This window comes from Sapajus apella, unplaced genomic scaffold (assembly GCF_009761245.1).
Source record: "Sapajus apella isolate SASKATOON/1434 unplaced genomic scaffold, GSC_monkey_1.0 scaffold1055, whole genome shotgun sequence".
In the NCBI taxonomy this organism is placed as follows: Eukaryota; Metazoa; Chordata; class Mammalia; order Primates; family Cebidae; genus Sapajus; species Sapajus apella.
This window is the reverse complement of record NW_022437981.1, coordinates 15714-20738: the sequence shown is the minus strand read 5'-3', so window position 1 is coordinate 20738 and position 5025 is coordinate 15714. Positions and strand designations below refer to the sequence as shown.

General features: G+C 41.4%; 1 pseudogene; it reads left to right on the top strand.

The window, feature by feature from the left end:
• Positions 1 to 4574: 4574 nt before the first annotated feature.
• Positions 4575 to 5025, top strand: part of LOC116546558 — a 1707-nt pseudogene continuing 1256 nt past the window's right edge.

Below are 5025 nucleotides of genomic sequence, written 5' to 3'. Positions count from 1 at the left end.
TGGCGAATACTGCTCCTGTTGATAAAACATAATGGAAGTGGGCTACCATATAGTATGTGTCATGTAGGACAATGTCTAATGATGAGTTGGCTAATACAATTCCTGTCAGCCCACCTACAGTGAAAAGAAAAATAAAACCCAGAGCTCATAGTATTGCAGGAGATCATTTAATGTTACTGCCATGTAGTGTAGCTAGTCAGCTAAAGACTTTTACTCCAGTGGGGATGGCAATGAGTATGGTAGCTGATGTGAAGTATGCGCGTGTGTCTACATCTATCCCTACTGTGAATGTATGATGGGCTCATACGATGAAGTCTAGGAAGCCAATGGATATCATAGCTCAGACTATTCCCATATATCCAAATGGTTCTCTTTTGTTAGAATAGTATGTGACAATATGCGAAATTATTCCGAAGCCCAGTAAAATAAGAATATATACTTCACGGTGCCCAAAAAATCAAAATAGATGTTGATACAGAATAGGGTCACTGCCACCGGCAGGGTCAAAGAAAGGGGTATTAAGGTTGCAGTCAGTTAATAATACAGTAATCCCAGCAGCTAAGACTGGGAGGGAGAGAAGTAGAAGGACCGCTGTAATAAGGACAGATCAGACGAAGAGAGGTGTTTGATACTGGGTTATGGCTGGTGGTTTTATATTAATAATTGTTGTAATAAAGTTAATTGCCCGTAGAATAGAGGAAATACCTGCTAGATGAAGTGAAAAAATCGTTAAGTCTACAGAGACTCCTGGGTGTGATATATTCCCTGCTAGGGGCGGGTAAACTGTTCAGCCAGTTCCGGCACCGGCCTCTAGAGTTAAGGATGCGAGTAGAAGGAGAAGTGATGGGGGTAGAAGTCAGAAGCATTTATTATTTATTTGAGGGAATGCTATATCGGGAGCACCAATTATTAGAGGGATAAGTCAATATCCAAAACCTCCAATTATAATTGTTATTACTATAAAGAAGATTGTAATGAATGTGTGAGAGGTAACAATAACGTTGTAAACGTGGTTGGTCATCTTCTGTTAGGCTTCCTGGTTGACCTAGCTCTGCTCGAATTAGGAGGCTTGGGGCTGTTCCTACTGCCCCAGCTCATGCACCAAATAGTAAATAGAGTGTTCCAAATAGTCAGCGGTTTATGAACATAGGTAGTAAAAGGTAAAATGGCTGAGTAAGCATTAGACTATAAATCTAAAGACAGAGGAATAGCCCTCTTTTTGCCAGCTCTGAGGTGAATTTCCATATTGAATTGCAAATTCAAAGAAGCAGCTTCAATGTTGCTGGGGCTTCTCCCGCCTTTTTTTCCTTTACGGCGGGAGAAGTAGATTGAAGCCAGTTGACTAGGTTATTTAGCTGTTAACTAAATTTTTGTGGGCTAAAGTCCCATCAATCTAGGGAGGGCTTAGCTTAATTAAAGTAATTGATTTGCGTTCAGTTGATGCAAAATGAAGTTTGCAGTCCTTACAGTGGTGCAGAAATTAAGTAAAATCTACTTACTAAGGGCTTTGAAGGCTCTTGGTCTTATTAATCTAAATTTCTAGATTATTAGTATTAGTGGTGTTGTGCTATAGCTGGCCTAGAGTTAGAGCCTGAACAACACCATTTTATACAAGACAAAGCTGTTTTTCAGAAATAGGTTGTAACGGCTGCCCCATTCTCCTCACAGTAACTGCTGGCCTTGGCTTCTGTAAATAAAACTGCTAGCTTGCTCTGCAAAATGCCCACTATGTAAAGCTGCTTACCTTTTCTTATCAGTAACTGCCAGAATGGCTGGCCTTTGCTTACCAGTAATGACCAGAGTAAGCAGCCCAAGCTAATTCCATCCTGGCCTCTGTGACTTGTAATAAGTAACTAAGATCTGTAATTTCCACCACTACCCAGACGATGTATAAACTAATGCTTATCTTGACTTCTGTAAATCACTTAGGTAACAATCGAAGTGACAACAAGCCCCCTAGCCCCTGGAATGTCCAGAGACCCACACCTTCCTCTCTGCCTGGGAGGTGATTTACGGAATCTCCTGGCCCTCAGAATGCCTGAATCCCTTCACCCCCACCCCCACCCCACACCCTCACCCCCGGAGGTTTACGGGCATAAAAAGGTCTTGTCACCCTCCTTTCGGGGCCACGGGTTAGAGAGACGTGAGTCCTTTGTGGTTGCCGGCAATAAAGACCCTGCAATTTGGTGTACTTTTGTCTTGGTGCTAATTTTGTACTCGATCAAATACTTCAGTGTTACAGGTAGTAAAAAGGTAGAAGAAATCATAAGTGGGGGTAGAAGTGGTGCCGGCTTTATATATTTCAGTTGTCAGCTAATTTTTGTGTTATTGGACATGGGGAACATTGTTATTGAAATGGAGTATGTTAGGTGTATGTAAAAGTAGAAGTTTATTAGTATTAATATAGCTATAGTAAGAGGAAAGATGAGATTATTATTTTTTGTAAGTTCTCGTATAATAGCTCATTTAGGAGAAAAGCCTGTTAGTGGGGGTAGGCCTCCTAAAGATATTATTATTATTAGAATTATGGGCATTATTCATGTGAATTTATTTCAGGTGTGGGATAGTGATAGAGTTGTTACATTTGAGCTTAAATAGAAAATTGTGAATGTAGAGGTTGTTAAGAAGATATAGATGAGTAAGCTTAGAATGGTAATGTTTGGGTCGTAGAATAGCACTGCTATCATTCACCCTATATGGGCGATTGAGGAGTAAGCTAGGATTTTGTGTAGTTGTGTTTGGTTAAGTCCCCCTCAGCTGCCAATTATAATTGATAGAATTGAGATTGCTAAGAGGATATTTAAGTTGATGGACGGGAAACTTTGAAGAATAATTGATATAGGGGCTAGTTTTTGTCATGTAAGAATGAGTATGGTGGGGATTATGGAGATGCCTTGGGTTACTTTTGGGAGTCAGGAGTGAAGGGGGGCTATTCCTAGTTTTATTACTAGGGCGATTAGTATTACTATAGATAGAATTTGATTAAGGGGTGGGTTAATTGTTCATTGTCCGGAAGATAGGTTGTTGAGAAAGATGGCTATTAGGAGGATTATAGATGCGGTTGCTTGTATTAGGAAATATTTATTGGATGCTTCTGTGGAGTGGGAGCATGTGTTTTTAGCTAGTATTGGTATGATGGCTAATATATTTGATTCTAAGCCTATTCAGATTAGAAATCAGTGTGAGCTTAAAATTGTAATTGTGGTTCCTATTAGGATGGTAAGGGAGATAATGAGGTGGGCTAGGGGGTTGATATTAGTACAGGAAGGGTTAAACCAACATTTTCGGAGTATGGGCCCGATAGCTTATTTAGCTGACCTTACTACTTAGAATATGGTGTAATAGGTAGCATGGAGAGTTTTGAGTTCTCAGGTATGGGTTCAATTCCTGTAGTTCTAGAAATAAGAGGATTTAAACCTCTATAATTTACTCTATCAAAGTAATTCTTTTGTCAGACGTATTTCTTATGTTTGGGGTAGAATACCAGATGTTAGGATAGGTATTGAAATATATTATATGCATAGTGCTAGTGTAAGTGGTAAAAATTTTTTTCATAGGAGATGTATTAATTGATCATAGCGAAATCGGGGGTATGCAGTTCGGATTCATAAAAATAGGGTGGTTAATAGAAGGGTTTTGATCATAAAATTTATTGTGTAGAATTCTGATATAGTTACATTGTAGGATGCTGCTATAAAGATGGTAGTGGTTAGGGCATTTATTATAATAGTATTTATATATTCTGCTATGAAGAATAGAGCAAATGAGCCTGCAGCATACTCAATATGAAAACCTGAAACTAGTTCTGATTCGCCTTCTGTTAAGTCAAAGGGGGCTCGGTTAGTTTCTGCTAATGCGGAAATAAATCATATCATGGCCAGGGGGGTCATGCTGGTAGTAGGAGTCAGGAGTGTTCTTGTGTTATAATTAGTGAGTGTAAATTAAATGAGCCACTTATTAGTAGGGTTGATAGTAGAATAAGGCTAGGGTGACTTCATATGAGATTGTTTGAGCTACGGCTCGTAGTGCGCTGATTAATGTGTAGTTTGAGTTGGATGCTTATCCAGACCATAGGATTGAGTAAATGGCGATACTTGATGTTGCTAGTACAAATAGGAGGCCTAGATTGAAATTAGGGGGAATGGTATAGGGAGGGGGGCTCATAGAAGGAAGGCAATGGAGAGGGCTAAGGTTGGGGCAGTTACATATAGAGTTGTGCTGGATGTGGTAGGTAGTAAGGGTTCTTTTGTAAAAAGTTTTATTGCATCGGCAATTGGTTGGAGTGTTCCGTAGGGACCTACAATGTTAGGGCCTTTGCGGAATTGCATATAGCCTAAGAGTTTTCGTTCTAAGAGTGTTAAGAATGCTATAGCAATTAGGGCAGGAATAACTAGTAGGAGTAAGTTAATTATAAACACGCTGTTAAGAAGAGGAATTGAACCTCTGATCATAAAGTTTTAAGTTTTATGCAATTACCAGGGTCTGCCCTCTTAACGAGTCCTATTCTTGGGTAAGAATAGTAGTCTATAAGATTGAGATAGTAGTCATCTGGTTTGTGAGGGCACTTTGTGAAGTGGGCCCTATGAGAGAGATTGCCCAGAGCCCCAGGTCAGTGGGTCCGTGTACCGCACTCCCACATGCATCTTGGTGGTCCTCGGAGTGCAGCTGGTGGTGACCCTGCTCACTGCCACCCTTATGCACAGGCTGGCGCCACACTGCTCCCTCGCATGCTGGCTGCTCTGCAATGGCAGTCTGTTCTGATACAAGCACCCATCTGAGGAGGAGCTTTGGGCCCTGGCAGGGAAGCTGAGGCCCAGAGGCAGGAAGGAGCGATGGGCCGATGGCATTAGTGAGGAGAAGCCACTGTCTGTGCCCCGAGATGCCCTGTTCCAGCTGGAGACCTGCCCCCTCACGACCGTGGATGCCCTGGTCCTGCGCTTCTTCCTGGAGTACCAGTGGTTCGTGGACTTTGTCGTGTACTCGGGCGATGTGTACCTCTTCAGGGAGGCCTACTTCTATGTGCTG